Here is a 20,377-nt window from a genome sequence, read left to right on the forward strand (position 1 = left end):
AGCCTACTCCCCACGCCCTCCTGTGCACAGGGCTGAAAGAATGACCTAAATTAACCCCTAGCTTATTATACTACTAAAATCTAAAATCCCTGTCCTGGGAGGGCCTTATCTGCCATTTTTTGATCAGGCAATGTATGTGCTAGCATGATTTCTCACTGCACGCGCATTCCTTGCACTCCACCCCCAACATGTAATGGTGCTCATTGACTTCATACATCTTCATATTTGTTTCACCTCCAGAAAAATCCCTTGACCCCATTGGTTGGAAAGGTGGATTTGAGGCAGTCCATCCCTTCTACCTCCACAATAAATCCCCTTTCTCCCTTGGCAATCCTCATTATCTCAGTAAATGGCAACAGAATAGCTGGGGCAATATATTAACAAAGCAGTCCCTGGCACCTCTGGGCTGCCTTAGGGAAAAATGCCTCTTGGAATACAATGTGGTAAAGAGGAAACAGGAAGTTGATCCAGTTCCAAAGGCAATAGATTCTCTAAGAGGAACAGATTCTCACTTACACTGATTTCTCGTTTAGTAGCACTTTTGATTATTCCTAAGTGTCTTAACTTCCTGGAGTCAATCTATTATGCCTAAAAAGGAATAACTCATTATTTTGAAGTATTAACTGCAGGTTTTGACCAAGGTAACTCCTAATTCTTGAATTCCACATAATTGTCATTAAATAATGTTTTCTTAGTGGCCAAATATATATATATGTGATAGGTTTAGATTAGATCGTTAAACAGACCTTTGCCACCCTTTGCCTTTAGGGAGAGTAAAATCTCAGTAGGACATGAAACATATATGAACACACGTGTGTGGAAGGATGGTGCCCCTGATTATATAGAAATGATGTAAGAACTGACATAGACACCTTTGGAGGCTCTTCCATAACTGGGACTAACTAACTGGAATATAATAAAAGGGAGATAGAGTCAGTCTTGACACCAAGGAAAATCTCAAAGATTTGGGAGTTTGATTAATGCAAAGGGTGGAATAGAACTAATTTCAAAGTGCTATTAACTGGAGTGCTCTGGCCTTTTAAGTTAGCTCTGATGACATAAAATTAATAGATTCATGTTTGGGGGAATGGTAGAGAAGGACCCCTTTTTTCAAACCTAGATTGAAATGACATCTGATATATTTGCAGTATATATAATTTTGCCATTTTATGAGTAATGAGGGATTTGGAAAGAGCTTCTTCCGGTATATCTTAGGAATGCACTAAGAGAAACTTGGGAAATGGGTGGAACTGATTAAGGTGTGTCAACCATCTCTTCTCATAATCTGAAGAAATTCATAATTCAAAGAACTCTGAGACAGTCGAACAGGAAACACTGATTCTGAAATGGAAAGGGCCAAGCCAAAGGTCTTAAATTTGTCAGTTTCTATGCTTTGGTACTTGTTTGCACTTTGCTTGGTTTTCAAGAGAAAAGTCCCTTTTGGAAAAACAAAAACAACAAAAAAAGTAATAATTCTGTTTCAGTGAACCAATGGCCCAGGGATTGAGTGATTCTCATTTCGGTCGGTGCAGTCAAGGAGCAAGATGGTGCTTGAGGTTCCTGTAAGCATGGCGGCAGTAGCTGTAGATGTGTCCGTTCACTCTCTCCAGGAGTCCATGCGGGCTTGTGTAGAACTAGAGGCAAAAATACCAGATGAATGGTACAGGAGGTGAGGACATCGACTTCTCTTCTCCTGGGTTTATCCTTCACCAAGTGGCCAACACTAAGCTGACCTGGACAAAGAGGAGTGAGGAAAAGCTAAAGGAGAGCAAATAGAGGTGATTAGTTCATCAGGGCACCTTAGCCAAGAACTTAAGACTGATGGGGTAAGGGGGTGAGGGGAGGCTCCAAGGAGCTACTGTCAAGGAGGAAAGCAATATGGCGGAGGACACGGAGAGAACTCCTCCAGGCAGTGCATGCAAATCCTGTGAACTGCTGCCGCGAAGCTGGCTGAGCTGGCTCCTAACGCTTCATGTTGTACATGTCATTGTCAACTTGGTAAACCAGGCAGTGACTGTAGCCACTATTTCAGGAGCCTCATAAAACAGAACTGCATTATAATTTCAGCTGTGTTAAGAGAAATTGAAGGTTTCAACAAAAAGAAACCCTGTAACTATAGATATGAAGCTCTATGTTCCCTGAAAGTAGCTTTATAGCATATAAAACCAACCTTCCTCTCTGCAATTAAACCAGAGCAAGATAGATGTGTCTCATTCCTTGACGTAATGGCCTTGAAGCATCTTAATGGAAACACTCTAATAAAAGTTTATCTCGAACACTGACCAGCACTTTAGCACCGGCTGCAGGGAGAATGGTGAGCAACAGCCCCGAGCATTCAGCCTTATTGAAAAATAAGCTTCGGTGTCAAAACTTGGCTATGAAGAAATCAGGATGAACTGGGAGGACTGTGAGGATGAGAAAAATACAATTACATCTGAATCGAGCCCCTCGCGTCACAATTTCAGAGAAGTAATGTCTGATCTCTCAGTCAAAAGTTCTTCTGAGGACCTTCTGATACCTCTGTCAGACCATCTGTCGTGGCTGGCAGATGAGTGGAATGGCCCCCAAGTTCTCTGTTCTCTGGGAGGTGTGTGAAAGAGAACAGGGCATCACTAGACTTCTCATTCTGGAACTGAGCTCTTTAAAAATAAAATACCTTTGTAATCTCTAAAAGAAAGAAAAAGAAAATCTTTGAACCGACGTAAAGAAAATCCTAAGAAGTGTTCAGAGAGGAAAGGACTCCCGGGAAACAGACCCCACTTGCCATCTCTTAGCATTGATATGACACCTCTATCGTGGATGGAAACCTGAATTGCGTTTCCCTCACAGCGTCTTCCATTTCCACAAAAGTCATGATGTTTACAAGCTCTGCTTTCCATAATGACTGGATTCCACAAACAAACTTCAGGCCCAATTCACACATATTTATTCCACTCTCCAACCCTGTCCCCCCTCAGCCGGAGATGAGGGATTGATCGGATTGATCGAAGCTCATTTCTAGTCAGCGTAGTCAGGGACGACATGGTGCTCAAGGTACAGAAACAGACAACAATCAAGCCACTTTCATCTTGAAGGGAGCTGTGAAGTTTGGGGTATGCTCGGTAGTCATTTTCATGTCCCAAACCGTTGCTTTATTATCTTTAGCTTTATTTACTGACTGGGAAAGCAGGCACTGAATTGACACTGAAATTTAGCAGCCGAAGATGGAATGCACTCACTAAATTCATTTTCTGTTGCTCACCTTTGCTTGGAAACACCACCTTGTTTTAGTGTTGTGATGTGACCAGGATACTGGGGAAAAGCCATCTCGATTTAAATGACAGTCACTAAATCACAGGACGTTAGAAACTCACACAGTGAGCCCTTGTGGTCAAGGGCATGGACTCTTGAGTAAGTCTTGTTAACACTGGTCTCAGTTTGAGTGTCTGTCTCTCAAGCTGCTGGCCACGCAACCTTGGCCAAGTTAGACACTTCTCGAAACATCAGCTAGTTCACAAGCATGTTGAGAGGAGAAATTCCGATAATGGTTATAAACAGTGGTGCCTGGTGTCCGGTAAGTGCCCCATAAACGGTAGGTGTGATTAGTAGTAGCAGGACTCCGTTTCTCAGGCAAAGGATGTATAAACAAAGCAGGATAGACTGAGGCTGAAATATTCAAGGTGTCTTCTGTTCCCTTTTGTTTGTTCGACTTTCTAGCAATGGAAAGGACATCAGTGAGGCTTTTGAGAAAGAAACAGACCCAATTTTTTTTTTTTTTCTGTATTCAACTGGTGCCTTCTTTGTTTGGCCATGCACACACTGCCCCACAGTGAATAATAAAAATTCTATAATGTTTTCACTCAACTTCTGCCTCTTGGCAGCCATGACCAAAATCACCCTGCAGCTGTCACTTACAGCAGGAATCCCCAGCCAGGCACTTGCAGCCACCCTGCTGTGAGGGGCAGCTGCTCAAGAGTATTTCAAGCAGGAAAGTGACAGAGCCAGATGCTATCAGGAATCCCTCCATGAGTTCAGGGCATCAGGAAACAGTAAGCCTTACTCCCCAAAAGGATGGGGACTCCTGCTTCCTGCCCATGCCAGGCAACTAACCATATGATCTTCCTGAGATCGTGTTAATTACAACGGTGAAAATAGTGAAAGATAAAGGCCCAGATACTTTCCAGTGCTCGGAAACCTACAAAATTAGGAGAAAACCCCTGGAGCTCAGTCATAGCGTGCCAGGGAAAGGTGGTCTGTTATGACAGTCCCGTAAACCTTCCTTGTAGGAGTTCAGAATTTTTAAATGCAATTACATAAGAAGGGATGATAATGAATAACTTGAACATATATACGACCTTTTCAAATATATATCACACATTCTCTCTTAAAACACTGTGAATTCAATAACCTATTTGGGAAATTTAAGATCCTAGAGTTTTCCTCAAATTCTTCCTCCACTAGAACGACAAAGCTGTCCAGAAAAGCATTTGCCATCAGCTATTTAAGAAATGATAGTTTCCTGGACTGTCAACAGGTGTTACACAAAAGGTATGTGTAAACTTATCTGGGTGAAATAAAATTAAATACTGTGTATGATTCTTTATCTCCAGACACCCAGAGTTTTTAATATGCCGATGTTCCCTGCAAATAGCATAACAGTTCTTAAATAAGTTTGCTCCCGGAGTGTGTGCGTGTGTGTGGCAATTGCAGGAACATGTTTTCTCTGTAATACACTTTGGGAAATGCACCCCCAGACTGACTACAAGCAACTTGAGAACAAGGACAACATTTTATTTTTCTTCATTACTACTAGAACCTGGCACAATGGCTGGCACAAAGTATTTAATAATGTTTGTTGAATGAATTAATGAACGCCAAAGCAAGTCCCTAAATCTACTGATAAATAATTATGTAGCATAGGGGAGAAAATAGTTTCTGGTCAGTCCAAAGCAGTGGATGTTAAGACATGTTAACTGACCAAAAGTATACACAATTTTATAGTAAAATATAGGAACATTCAAAAAAGAAAAAGGAACGTGATAGGATGCAGGAAATAAGAACATAGTGAACCACATATTTAGTAAAACAGAGAAATTATTTTATTATAAGAAATTTTAGAAATGATGCTTTGCAAATGAGTTCTATAGACTTCATCATCATACTGCCTAGGCAATGGTGATAGAAATGATCTAAAGACCTGCCCTGGCCCAGGTAGGGTATCTTCTTGTTCATCCTTCTCTTACCTCACTTGAAGCACACGAGAAAGATGAAGCAGGTTCTGAGGCATGATTGGCTTGTTCATCCCTAATGAACAGTTGCCAGTGGGAGGAGAGGGAACAGTGTGAAGGAAGTACATGTCTGCACCCTGAACCCTGTTTATGCCCCTGACATACCACAGGGTCCATATCACGTACCCAACCACTGCTGGCCCTGGCTCAGCCCTTCCCTAATCCACAGGTAGCGTGAAAACCATATAGACCACTGCTTACAGGTGACGTGGATAATGAGTGGCCCCACTGAGTGGCTTCAGGTGGGATGGGAAATCCCACATCAGCTGCCGGGATGCCAATCACCACCTGTCTCCCATGGAGACTTACAGGGATGCTGGTAAGGACAGCTGTGGGGACCTGTTCACACCTGGCAGGGTAGTTGATACAAGAAGATACAATATTCACCCAAAAAGATCAGTTGGATAGTTTGAGCTGGAGAGAATGTTTTAAGTGCTTTATGTATATTTATAGTCTTAATCTTCAGACTAACTCAGTGAGGTAGGTACTATTAGCATCCCCATTTTAAAGGTACAGAAACTGAGGCACAGAAAAGGAAAGTAACTATCTCAAGGTCATGTGGCTAGTAAGTTGTGGTACAATCTCTTTGGAGGGCTTTCTACAAATTTTAAATTTTTAAATGATTATACCACTTCCAGATATCTAGCTTAGGGGAAATGTATATAAGGAAGCATGTAAGGATGTTAATTGTAGCATTATTTTTTTTTCATTTTATTTTATTTTTTATTTTGGCATATTATGGGGGTACAGATTTTAAGGTTTCAATAAATGCCCTGTAGCATTATTTTTAATAGCAAATTGGAAACAACCCCAATGCTTATCTGTAATGGCCTGGCTAATTAAAAGTTACCATATTCATATAATGGACTATTGTAAAGAAATTTGAAGGGATGAAATATACATAACATTCATAAACAAGGAATAATCTCAGAAATATTGTTGGATGAATAAAGCAAGTTGAAGAATGATACATATTGTATGGTTCCGTTTATATAAAGCCCAACCTAAAAAAATAATATATATTGTCTGTGTGTGGGAAGAGATATATCTTGTCAATGGGACAGGAGAGGACACCAAATCTGAGAGTGCTAGTCAATGGAGACACAAATCAGCTTTAAAATCAATGTTCTGTTCATTTTTAAGAAGAATATATATTCATGCATTACTTGTATAATTAAAAACCCATAAAAAGTAAAAAAAAAAAATCAAATGATTTCAGGAAAAATCAAACAAAACTAACAGCAAACCAAAACAAACAAACAAAAGAAACACAAAAACCCCAGAGGACTTGAGCTCAGCTTACCAGTGCTGTGATTTTTAGATCTGCCTGATAAAAACATAAAGGAGATCCTTCAAGTGTTATCTTTTCACTCATTCTCTTAAAATTTTATGTTTTTATTACTATCACTCATTTTCTTAAAACTTTATATTATTATTGTTGTTGTTATTATTATTAGAGACAGAGTCTGGCTAGAGTGCAGTGGCATCATCATAGTTCACTGCAACTTCAAACTACTGGGTTCAAGTGATCCTGCTGCCTCAGCCTCCCAAGTAGCTGAAACTACAGGTGCACACCAGCAAACCTGGCTAATTGTTTTCTATTTTTAGTGGAGATCAGGTCTTGCTCTTGCTTATGCTGGTCTCGAACTCCTGACCTCAGGCTATTCTCCCACCTTGGCCTCCCAGAGTGCTTGGATATATTATTTATTCTGAGAAGAATAGGCTGGCCAAGAATTTTTGGTAGACTGGAAAATTATTTGCATCTTGTGTTGAAGGCAAAGAGGGTATTATTTGCATAAAGTCAGATAATTCAGTTGCGATTTTTCAGTGTACTTTTAGATCTCTGGCAGAATATCTATAATCAAGCAAAGTCTCCTCTTCCTATGCCAACAGCTGCTGCATTTTAAGTGCTTTCTTAGGGATTCTATGTTGCCAAAAAATACAATTACTTTTCAGTTACTTCAGAAAACTTTTAAACAAACTCTAAGAAAATGTCAGAATCCGAAATAAGAATCTGCAAAGAAACTTGTTTCAATCACATCCATTTTGGCTGTGAGGTGCAAGCTTGGTGATTCCATCTTGATAGATTGTGTTTCATTTGCCTTGTAAGCACCATGTAATTTATGTCTAAGGTTGAATTCTATCAGAGGAAATCTGAGCTCTGCAGGATTTGCTGTCGGGCTGCTCTTTGTGTATGCTACCGTGTTAAGGCCTAGGATATGTCTTCCGGTCGAGTCCAGCGTTTTGTGAGACCAGCTGCACACACAGTGGTAAGGACAGTCAAGTCTCCAAATTTATCTCATACAATTGCAAAGTGACGGTGAGCATTAGAGACTTTTTTTTTTTTTTTTTGAGACAGAGTCTCGCTTTGTTGCCCAGGCTAGAGTGAGTGCCATGGTGTTAGCCTAGCTCACAGCAACCTCAAACTCCTGGGCTCAAGCAATCCTCCTGCCTCAGCCTCCTGAGTAGCTGGGACTACAGGCATGCGCCACCATGCCCGGCTAATTTTTTCTATGTATATTAGTTGGCCAATTAATTTCTTTCTATTTATAGTAGAGACGGGGTCTCGCTTTTGCTCAGGCTGGTTTCGAACTCCTGACCTCAAGCAATCTGCCCGCCTTGGCCTCCCAAAGTGCTAGGATTACAGGTGTGAGCCACCACGCCTGGCCACATTAGAGACTTTCTAAAACAAATTTTAATATTCCTAAATGAATGTAGGCTTTTGTTTTCTATGACTCTTTTAAAACTAGCACATCAGATCATTCCTGGGGACTTAGCTGATCTCTGGAAAAGAGGGGGGAACTCAGATTGAGTGCCTACTATGTGCTATTAATACTTCAAATTATCACAGTATCTCATTTAATACTCACAAACCTCTGCAATGTATGGGGAATTCTTCTCCCCATATCCCGAGATGGGACGCTGAGGTACTAAGAAATTTGGTCATATGACGTAAGTCACACAAACAATGCATCATGTGTCAGAGCCAGAATTTGAACCCAGATCTGTCTAAATCCTAAAGTCCAGACTCCTCTCACTAAATAACAAAGAAACATTACATTGATTTGGTCAGTCCATTAAGATGGTGTTTGAGATGCTATTGAGCTATTCTGTTCAATAGAAAGTGATCAGAATAGTTTACTGACTTTCTTATTATGCACAACTCTAATTAAGGACCAGGCAAGGGAGAAAGAGAACATGACTGTTCTTGTGCCTGTGATTCTAGCAGAGTCACAAAGCTTGCACTGCAGTAGGCTGGAATTTAGGCAGCCTCCATCCCAAAGCAGAGAGTTACATTGGTATTGGGAACATGTGGCCCATTCAGGTGAAGCCGAGCTTCATTTGCCATGCTGTACCACAATGAAGTGTGATGGATTTCTCTCTGCCCCACTGGTTCTCACCATCCCCTGCCATTCCCATCAACTGCCCAGAGTGTGGGCTGCTTGATCTCCTTATCAGAGGGAAGCAAACATCAGTTCCAAAGGAAGAACACGTCCTCCTTGCCCCCTTGGAGCCACGGAAATCAATGTCAGGCACAGTCTTCAATAACAAGCCTACGGCCATACTGGCAGAACCCTAAGCTCTTATCAAGCCTAAAGCTGCTGTTTCTTGCTGGAGGAGAGACTTGAAACAGCTCAGAAGAAAGTGCAAAGGATGGTGTGCTTCATTAACTCATACCTTGTCTCTTAGTAACAACTGTGGTTCTGCTCTACCTGGAACCTAAGGGGATCCAGTTTAGCATAAAACAGAATATCCTGTCTTTTAGGAGCTTCTGGACACTTTAACATTCTGACCATCCTTTATTATTTATTTATGACATCTACTGCTATGTACCCGGTACTGTTTTAGGTACTTACTAGATATTCAATGATGAAATAAAAACAATGTATAACCACTAAAAGATATTCATGAAAATAATCAAAGTTATACAAATTCGAGTATACATTACAATTGCAGCTATGTAAAATATGTGTGCACTAAGCTGAAGAATGCAATAGCCGGTGCACAATTGAAAATAATTATATTGGTATCCAGTATGACAGCTAACTTCTTTCATTGTTTCAACATTTTCTTTAATGTTGGTTTTAGATTTTTATAATTTAAAGAAAGCAAAAAGAAATAAAGAAAGTAATTAAATTAGTATTTAGAGGTAACTTGTTTGAGTTGTATTTTTTGTGGGCCTCTGATCCTTTGATGTAGTTGGGGTGGGGTTTTTTTCTAATTTTAATTAAAAACTTAGTTTTCTTGGGTATTGAAACTCAGTGTCATTTGGGATAAGAGTTGGGGATGGTTGTGGTAATAAATCTTTAAAGAAGTGAAAAATCTAGCTTCTGAAAGAAGCATCTACTCATTCTTGATGTTCATTCATTCTATTGTCAAATCGTAGTTTCCAATGATGTGTGGAGAGAAAAGAAGTAGGCACTACAACCAAGAATTACAAAATCGGGCTACATGTTGGACTATGTTCTCATATACTGTTATCCAGATGAATTTATTATTTAAGACATTGTTTTAGAAGCTGTCACATGTTGCCCAAAATTTACTCCAATATATCGTTTCATAAGAGCCTTTATGCACATGTTGGTTTTACTCTTGAACCAGTCAAACATTATTTGAACATTATTGGCAAATAGATGATGATAAATTATTACATTGACATTTTGTACTTTCTCTCCTTCACCACTGTCTTTTCACCTCTGTGAACAGAAGCAGACATGGTGTCATCCCTGAGCTGACCAGGCTAAGTGTCATCACATCTAGGTTGTTGGTGTTTTGTTTTGTTTTTTGTCATTAAATTTAGCAGTCCCCAACCTTTTTGGCACCAGGGACTGTTTTCATGGAAGACAATTTTTCCATGGACAGGGGAAGTGGGAGATGGTTTGGGGATGATTTAAGCATGTTACATTTATTGTGCACTTTATTTCTATTATTATTATATTATAATATATAATAAAATAATTATACAACTCATCATATGTTGGGGACCCGTGATTGAATTATCAAGTAAAAGTCTCAACATACTGAGTCTTGTTTATATATTGTGTATTAAAGAAAAAATTACGTACACTGTCACCACCAACTGATTGGACCAGTTTCTCATTATGAATTTGCAACATTTTCTGATTATCAAATGCCTTCAAACATTACATAAATAATTTCCAATTGAGTAGGTCTTCAGGAACTTTTATGTAGTACCAAACATTACTTGTAATGATTTTTTTTTCTTTTTTAAATATGTAGAAATTTTTGTACTACCCCTGAAAATGATCTGATGGTTCACTTTAATGTATCTAGAAAGAATTCAGTCTCATACCGTGGCTAAAAAAAAATAAATAAAATGCACAAAATAAGAAGCATTTCCATGAGTAATTTCACACATGCTGGTAAGTGCTGCAGAGTATTGCCAAGACTAGCCTTTAATCTCTATGGGAAACCAGAACAGCTGTAAACTCTTACTTGCTGTCAAATGTCTTTTGCAAGGTTATTAGAAAAGATAGGAGGCTAGCAATCCTCCCATGTTACCTTTATTTGTTGACGGGCTTTTATTATCATCACCACTTTATATCTGTGGATAGCTCAACATGTGCCTATTTCACCAGCCTCAGGCAAAATTATGAAGTAGGATTCATGAGACTTTGGTGTTTTCCCTACTCTCCCTCCTGGGCACTCACCAGTTCCTGCTATCTGCCCAAACCTTAAGACTGTATTCTTAGCCAAATGTAGATCAGTGTAGTCCGCTAGCCCATGCTCATGGATCGCCATGTTTTGTCTCTCAGGTAAGAATCTCACGTGATAAAATGGGCCTGAGAGAGTAAAGCTTGGCTGTTGGGGGACTCCGACTTACTGAAGTGGCCCGCCTCCTGGGGTGGGGAAGCACACTTGTAGATCTTCAGCGGGCCCCAAATCTGCTCCAGCCTGTTTCCCTGCGGGACTCAACAAATATGCTTTGGAGTATTACTGGACTCCCTTGCCCTCACTTCTGTCACCCTGAGCCCAAACTCAAACTGCTGTGTGGTTTCCCAGCTTTAATGCTCCTCTCCTAGTGCTGGAAACAGCTCCTGAAGCCCTTTAAAACTTGTGAGAAATAATAAATTCCAAGTTCACTATGTGAGGAGGGTAGGGTGGGTGGGGTCGGTGGCGTGCTCAGCCTGAGAACTGATAGTTAAATTTTCAGGAATTTTGTGAGCTAACTGGCATCACCTTAATAGCTTGCAATCAGCCACAGGTGGGAGGATTTCCACCATGAACTGGCAAATGCTACACAAATGAACCGTCCTTCAACCCCCGCCTGTGTGGGTAGAGCCAGGATTGGCATGAATGAGCAGTGGTGTTCCCACCCCCACCCCACGCCGTAAGCTCAGTGTGTCCAGCTGCCCTGCATCTGTGTTGCTTGTGCTCAGATCTCCCTTACTTGGCACATGCTAGGCATTCATTACGTATTTGTCGAATGAATGAACAAATGAGTGAGTTTGAGATAACAGAGATTTTGTACACAGTTATGTACAGGTTGTTCTGGTCTTTGCTGAAATATCAAGAAGTCTAGGCCTATTCCCTCCTGGCCCCTATTTGACTACCTGTTTCCAAGTCCTCATGGTTAATTTCCTTCTCATCTGCTAATTCTATCACTCTTTTCTTCCTGGAACTGGAGTTCACCATTTGCTTCACTGCCTACCTCACCCATTTCTTTCTGTCACTCGGGTTCATGGGCACCCTACAGAATATATTTCTAATAAAGTTAGGAAGAAAGAATGAAAGAATACCAACTTTTCAGAAAACCTGGCATCTAGTCTCAGTTCAGCCACTGTGTGACGTCAAAGAGCACGCAGGCTCTCGGCTCTCGGCTCTTTAGTGCTTTCGTGTGTACATGAGAATGTTATTAGTGCTATGCTCGCCTCAGTGTGCTCATAAGGATCCAAGGAGTTGATGCCCATGGCTTTGTAAACTGCAGAGTGCTCCATAAATGTAAGTTATTATGATATTTGTAGCCAGATACAACGAAATAATCATTGACTTCAGAGATAGCAAGTGTTATATTTGATATCCACCTCTATGACCTTAACCAAAACTTTTTAATTTTCCTAAGCCTCTGTTTCTTCATCCATAAAATGGGAATAATAACACGTAACACTCAAGAGTTACTGTGAGAGTTCAATGAGACAATGTAAACAAAGGGCCTGACTGGCACAGTTTCCTAATAGCCTCTTCCCTTTTCTGATTTCCCAGGGCAAATGTGTCTGGGATGATAATATCATCAATGTTCTTAGTCCATCCTTAAGTTTCCCCTGTTCTCAAGAAAGAACCCTCTATATCTTGTTGGTTAAGATCACAGGCCAGATCATCCGGCTTTGAATCCTGGCTCAGCCACTTGCTAACTCTGTGATCGTGAGCAAGTCACTTAACTTCTCTTGACTTCTGATACCTTTTATCCACAATAGCACCTACCTGAGGTGACCAACTATCCCAGTTTGCCTGGGCTGTAGGACTTTCAGGTCTGTAAGGAGGATGAAAGAAGTTATGTACAGTGCAGTGCATAGAACACCATATGCAGTTAGTAAATATCATGTAGGTCTCAATCATCACTATTATTTCTCCAAAAAATGTTCCTTTAGTCCAAAGATGGAAGCATGGATTTAAGGCGACAGATACAACCCATGGTAGAGACAGTGAGGCCTCCTCAGAAGCACTTACCAAGTGCAGATGTAGCTGTCTACCCAGGGCCTGCTGCTGACAACGTTTTGAATCATCCTCGGCTTCACGGGGTCATAGGCAGAGGGGAGTCACCTCAACTATTGTCACTGTCTGCAACTGTGACTGTCCTTCTGCTCATTTGAACCTGCTTCTTAAAGAAAAGAGAGAGGTTAGAGAAGAAAGTGAAACAACTACCTGGCTGTCTGATGCTTCTTAGGAGGACTGACCAAGCCCTAGGTGGGAGGGGAGGTGAAGCCAGGGCTGGGCTCAGCTCTCTGCCTTCCCTACCCTGCCTCTGAATGGGCTCCGAGGGGGGCCTGGAGTGCATTTCTGATGCTGTACGCTGAACATGATTGTGGAGTCTTGACACATTAATTCTGTGCTTTTCCCTGGGTCTGAAGTCACACTGTCTTGGGTCCATTCCTACACCTGCCTCTACTATAGGTGGGTGACCTTGGACAAGTTATTTAACTTCTTGGTTCCTTCATCTGTGAAACAGGGACAGTAATAATAGGACCAATGCCATGAAAGCCTTGTATTAAATGAGATGATCCATGTAATGAACTTTTCTCAGAGCCCGGCCTGGCACATGGTGAACTTCCAGTAGTTATTTTAAATATATGTATATATCTCATATATAGATGATAGCTACATAGGAGCCGAGGGGAAATGATGACTCTGTGATGTTGTTTTGTTTAGTATGCCTACATTTCCAAATACTAAAATCTTCTTTTTAGATAACTAAACTTACATATAAAATTTATCCACTTGTGTTTAACATTCCTCTGAAATCAGAATATTAAAATTATGACAATATTTTTCTGGGCCTAATGTTAAAATGGAGGTCCTGTGTGGCTTCAATGCTTTGTTAAGAGTTTGTTTGCTTATTGTCAATAACCAATAGGAATTTAAAATCTGGGCTTTCAAAAACTGGTTCCAGAAATTAGGTTTTAGTGTGTCATCAGTTCCCTCAGAAAGAATGCCAGAAATGAACATCAAACAATAAAGTTATATCTTGCATGTTTAATTGCTTACATGTTTACCAAAATTGCTCTTTTTATACTGATAAAATCCCTGATCCTCTCTTGTATCAGTGTTTCAGAAGCAGTTTTAATTGTGACAAGGAAGTCAAACAATGTCTTAAATTCCTGGTTCTATTTTCCCTACCTTTGTGCTCTTCTGGATTTGATTCCTTTGTATTCTCTAGTGCTTTCCCATGCAGACGATCTTAATGTTTGGAAGCACGACACAAGGCAGGGCTTTTGCCTTTAGACATGCAGGAGCTGGCAACATTTCCTGTGCGCTTCCTCTCTCATTTTCTCCAAACATAATGACAGGACCGTCTAAGGGTCTTCCTTAAAAGCTTTGGGGCCAAAATCATACCACTAAGAATAGCCCTATGAAATCACTATTTTACAAAATCTGGTTCCTCTATAACAGACCTTCAGGTCATATTGGGGGGGATGATTCACAAAGGGAAGGAATCTTCTGGCCTCATGAAACCATAATATTCCCAGAGTTCATTGATGTGTGCAGTGTGAATTCTACGTTTCAGCATATATAGCCTAAAAAGAAAACAAAATTAATTGTATATTATGACCCATGCCAAACTGTACCCTCTAAGTAAAAGGTGATTTTAATGATCATTCCCATTTCTGCTAGGTCTCTGAATTTTTTCTAACCTTACAGACACTCAACTGGCTGCTTGAAGGTCAAAGAATGTCCATCTCTGAATTTTAGGGCATATAAGTTTTATAAAAGTGGACCCATTCATCCAACTTTAGACCAAAAATCTAAATATGGAAATTATTTTATTACCCTCATTTTTAAAATGGAGGGTGCCCCAGATCAATTAATTAATAATCTCTTGGTGGTGGGGCCTGGATATGGATATTATTTCCAAAACTGTCCATGTGATTCTAATGTGCAACCAGTGGGAAGAACTACTACCCTATGATAGAGAAAAATTGGGGATAGTTTGGGTGCAGGGTTTGGGCACTTCTGCAGTATCTGGGCATATCTGTGTCTCCTAGCACTGAACTCCTACTCTTATCCTCTACTAGTATGTGACGGAAGTTCTCACTACTGCCATTCCTCCCACCCTTCCACACTAAGACTTTGTAGAACTTTTATTAAGTAGGAGTTTGTGAAAGGTATTTATGAAGTGCCGATGACAATAGGCTCTCTTCTGCTCTTACCACACCCCTCCCTGCCCTGGCTATGGACATCTGCCTTATTGCAAGATATGAAAAAAAGGCAAAAAAATGTTGAGCTCACTCAGAGAGGAGTAAAATTATTCAAATTACAGTATAGTGGGTCTGAATCTGCCCTTTTTTCTGGCCCTGCTACCCTGCTCTTGTCAGCCACAGAAACACTTCTCCGTGACACGCTTAGAACTAAGAAGGAACTGCAGGTCTCACACAGGAAGGAGCAAACACGTCCACCACAGACCACAAAAAGCATGGTTGGCTGCTTCCTGGACCAAACCCGGAAACCAGAAGTGCGGCTTGCACCGGGAATGGTGGAAAAGCTTGTATCTCTTCCCTCTGTCATGCATTTTATACTCTACTAGCAGAATATATATATATATTTTTTTTTTTTTTTGAAAAATGATGTTGCCATCCCATGCCCTTGATCAGAATGTTCCAGTGGAACTGTTAGTTGCAGATAAAGTGCAGACTCCACAGTCCACCACTAAATGGCCTCACTCCTTGGGCCCACAGTTGCTCGTTCTAGCCTCATTTCCCCTGCATTTATCTGCACTACTGCTTGCTGTTCCCCAGGCAGTTCCTCTTTTTCCCACCCCACTTCCTTCCCTGTGCCTTATCCCCGGAACACCCTCTCTCCAAAACTCACTTCTCTTTCTGGCCCTGCTCTCCCTGACCACCTCGGCATGACATGGCCTTTTCCTTTCCTGGAAGATCAAGGCTGTGTTCCTACCAGACTGAGCATGGGCTTCAGACTCAGACAGGTCCACTTTAAAATTCCATGACCTTCAGCAAGTTCCTTCATTTTTTTTAATCTAAAAAAAAAAAAAAGAATGATAATAATACTCCTGGGGGAGGAGTGCTGTTAAGAATTATATGAGATCACATGTGAATGCACTTAGATGATCAATACATATTTCCCTTCCCTTCACTACTCAAATAGCTTTGCTTTGCATTGTGGGTTTTTGAGAGCACATCTTGCCGTCTCTTTATAAAGTATAGGGTCCTTGAAATCAAGAACCTTTTCTTAAACTTATTTGAATATTCTCTAACACTAAGAAGGGTGCCCTGCATGTAGAAAGTACTCTATAAATATTTTTAAAGGCTGAAAAATAAATAAACAAATTTCCGGACTCTATTGGATAAAAGATAATGGCATGAAAGGGAATCCGAAGGGGAGAGCCAGTTTAATTAAAATATATGGCCTTAACAGAATGTTATAAAAATTAACATGAATGATAATTATGGAAAATGCATTAAATAACTTATCCAGTCATATCCTAGCCCATTTAGGCTTCCTGGGCACAGACATGAGGATTTTAACTTCACAAAAAATTGTTGAGTGTTCCATACGACAGCAGAAGAGGTACTCAGGATCACACAAAAATAAATTCATTGACATTTGATGTCCTTACACTTGCAATGTAAAGAATAAAACAGGCTCTTGTAGTTTCCTTTTTTAAAACTTCCCTTTAATAAACTACCCACTACTGTGTAGTCCAGATGGCTGTTTGGTATATCAATGTAAAAGAATGCTTTAAATTCCACGAAAATAGGGAGGAAGCACACAAAAGGGATGCTTCGTGGACAATCCAGGCAGAGATAATGCCTCTGTCACAATAGGAACAACAAAAAAATTTTTCTCTTAAAAATTCTGTATATAGAAAGGGTTATTGCTTCATTATGAGGTGAACTGTTTGACAAAGAGATGATGCCAGGGAGTTTCTATTCCTTAGGAGGAGAAATCTTTGTCCTCTCTCAAGAGAGGAAGAAAAGAGAACTAGATGTGATTCTTTTGAGTGTTCACTGCCAACGCTGCTAAAAAAAAGTGCTTGTTGTCTTATTAGATGACACAAGAGCAGATTGAGTTTTATATTGCAAGGTAGGAATGAACCACTTATTGATGTTTAAGATCCATCAAGACTTGCAGGTAAATTGAGACTCTTGACGGATGACCTTGAAACAAAACAGTGCAATAGGATATTTCTCTACCACAGGAGAAAAAGACATTTTTGACAGCTGAGAAATAGCGACCAGTTCTTGAAGTCATTTTTTTTTTCTTCTTAGAGGAATTTGAAATATAAGACTTAGGACAAAGGTCACGTCTTTGCTAGGCTCTTTCAGAGCTTAAAGTAATATCAAGATCCTACAAACAATGACTTATAGTCATTCAGTTTTTAAGAAAAAATATGTGATATGATTTAGTGAGAATTAAATTTAGAGCATGGTTTAACAAATGTCTCATAATTTCACAAGGAAATATAATTACTCAGTTTGGACCTTCATTGCCATATCTAATACTGATGGAAAAATACAGGTTAACATAAAAATTATTAATAGTTGATACCAATGCATGATAATAGTATCATAGTTATTTTCCCAGCCAGTACTCTTTTGGGTAATAAGTATGACCGAAATTAAACAATGCTGCATTTTATTAGCACCTTCAGGATGCCTAGATTATTCTTTCAGGCCTCATAAAGCCATTTTGAGAGAGGGAAAAACTCTTTTCCTATTAATAGCATGATATTATATAGCTAGTGGATAATCAATTATATACAATTTTTTTCTAATAGGTTAGATTTATAGGAAGAAGGAAATTTGAAGAAAAACAAAAGAATAAATTTCTAGGACCTATCACTCACACCAAGACACAAAACACTTAACAAGAATCAAGTTATAAACATTAATGTTATTATTATCCTTCCTCACTAAATAGGAATATTAATGCTAGAAATCTTCTCCAGTTTCTTTCTACCCTAAGTCTGACTATGAAACATAAATGAAGAAAAATATCTTACAATTAGTTATTTTACTATCTTACTGGAAGACACCATATCTGAAATGGATACCTTCTGCAGCATAAGCCATGCTTCTGAACTTTTTGTTGTCTCATGATGTGCAAACAGAGCAGACTTAGTGAAAAGACAGAGAATGCAAAAATGGGAATTCATATTTTAATGTGTGTTCTTTTTCATATTTTTCTTCAATCATATATCCTGTCATTTTGAGCCATATTGTTTCCATAATCAATAATAATGTAGGAAGAAGGATTTTAAAAAAATGTTATACCCACAACTGATCAAAATGTATTAGTCTTTGTCTCACCCTAATTATCCTAAATCAACACCTTTATCTGGAAATTTTCATTTCTTTATTTTTTCCTTTTTAATCTCCCAGGTACTCTCTAATTGCTTCCATATTGTAAAGAATGTGACTATTGTCATGACAACTAAGAGGAAACTTTGCCACCAGAAGTTATTGAAAATACAATGAAATACTTACTGTTGGGCTTTCTAGTGTTGGCTGAGATTATAAAAATGTGCTTTGTGCCTCCCACTTCAATCTAGATCAAAGTATTTTGGACTAATTTGTCTGCTTACATCAGGAAAAAAGTGTTTGCTTTTAATCTTTGTGTGGGTTTAGTTGAATATACTTTAGTTATAGTAATGGTACATTGAAAGAAAGCAATAAAGCCTAATTACTTTTCATCGATGGGGAAGGTACTGAACCTTCAAGGGATAAGTATGCAGTCTGGCTTAAAGGATATTGCAACTTCAAAAACACATACCAATATTTTAAAAAATGTGCAAGGCTAAACTACAGGATCTAGGTTTGCACCCTTGAGTGATAAAACTATAATGCACGGCAGGTAGGAGGTCATTAGAAAGATCAGGTGAGTGGTTGCTTTGCTGGGGTGGGAATGGCTGTGGTTGAGACAGTTCATGTGGAGAGGCTTTTGAGGTGACCCAGGAGGTGGTTAAAAGGGTGTTTGTCTTATAATGAATCGTTAAGCTATGCATTCATCTAGCCTCCTCCATTTGCATAAAGTGTTTTGAGAAATGGTAAGGCTATGCAGCTTCAGATTCTGAGCATAACTGTGTAGGCTATTTATAATCTGGAGGAGGTTTCTTAAGCAATACCTCTGCCTTTGCATGTCTCCATATTGCAGAGAAGGTTAGAGATCAAAGAGAAAGATCAAGAAGAAATGCCATAAAGGGAAGGAAAAAAAAAACATTTGAAAGTAAAATTTTAATTTAAAATTGTCTTTAAATTATTATTAGAATATGTGATGTAATATGATTCTTTTTCCAAATAGATACATGCTGAAGTATTTATAAATGAAATGGTGTCATGTCTGAGATTTGTTTCAAAATAATCCAGTGGGGGTATATATACAATAGAATACTATTCGGCTTTAAAAAAGAAGGAACATGGATTTTGCAACATGGATAGACTTGTTATGTTAAGTGAAATAATCCAGGCACAGAAAGATAAATACCACATGATCTCACTTATATGTGGAACCTTAAAAAGTTGAACTCAGAAGTAGAGAGGAGAATGATGACTACCTGGGTCTGGGGGTGCGGTGGGGATTAGAGAGATGTTGGTCAAAGTATACAAAAAAAAAATAATTGGGGTTATAGTTGAAACCACAGTGCACATATGTTGGTAGTTGTTGAGGCTGTGTGATACACAGGAGTTCATTATGTGAAGCTCTCTACTTTTGTATACATTTGAACACATCTAAAGTTTTCAAAGTAAAATAAATTCTAAAGTATACTGTATTTTAAAAATTGCCTTAGGATACTATAGTCCACATGGGGTTTTGTGGCATTCCAATAAATTTTATATGCCTGAATATGACTATTTGTGAAAATTCTAACAGAACTGTCTTGGAGATTAGTCCTTCATATGGAACTAGTTCAATTGCATATTAATGGCTTAATATTATTACAATCAAATAGTCCTAAAACTGAAATAAAACAAATCTAGGTAGATGAGCACGTGGGTGTATTTGCAGTTTCTGGCAATCAGAGAATCTCTGCATTACTTAACTCAGAAATGTGGATGGAGAGAAAGGAGACATGAGCAAAGTAGACTGCACAGTCAAAATAGAGTAGAGGATTGAGTTAATTCCTTAGATAATTAACAGGGGAAAATACAAGAAGATAGCATTGTTTCTGAAGAAGTATTGTAATTTTTGCTTCTTTTCTTCTCAAGATATGTCTGTACTATGGAAAGTGAAGTAGTTTGCTTACTCTCACATATCATATTATTTAACATAAAATGTTAAAGCTACATACACATGTACTAGAACTGACAATCTTATATTCTTTCTGTTAAAATTTTGTTCATTCTCGAGCTAACAATTCCTCAATGTAAGAACATATCTATCATCTATCTCTACACAGTGTGTGTATTGTGGGTATG

At 39.2% G+C, this 20,377-nt stretch overlaps 1 long non-coding RNA gene across 3 annotated transcripts in view; it reads right to left on the bottom strand.

Moving 5' to 3' along the window:
* Positions 1-258: 258 nt before the first annotated feature.
* LOC105885358 (uncharacterized) overlaps positions 259-20,377 on the bottom strand; it is a 31,593-nt gene continuing 11,474 nt past the window's right edge. The window contains exons 2-5 of one of the 3 annotated variants that reach the window (XR_001160639.2): positions 15,897-15,978; positions 14,399-14,521; positions 12,957-13,104; positions 259-3,692 (exon numbers count right to left, since the gene is read on the bottom strand). This is a non-coding gene — a long non-coding RNA (uncharacterized LOC105885358). Of the gene's footprint in view, positions 3,693-12,956; positions 13,105-14,123; positions 14,522-15,812; positions 15,979-20,377 lie in introns of all 3 variants that reach the window. The other 2 variants (XR_001160640.2, XR_012921720.1) reach the window with 2 other exon arrangements.

The sequence above is a fragment of the Microcebus murinus genome, chromosome 11 (genome assembly GCF_040939455.1).
Source record: "Microcebus murinus isolate Inina chromosome 11, M.murinus_Inina_mat1.0, whole genome shotgun sequence".
NCBI lineage: Eukaryota > Metazoa > Chordata > Mammalia > Primates > Cheirogaleidae > Microcebus > Microcebus murinus.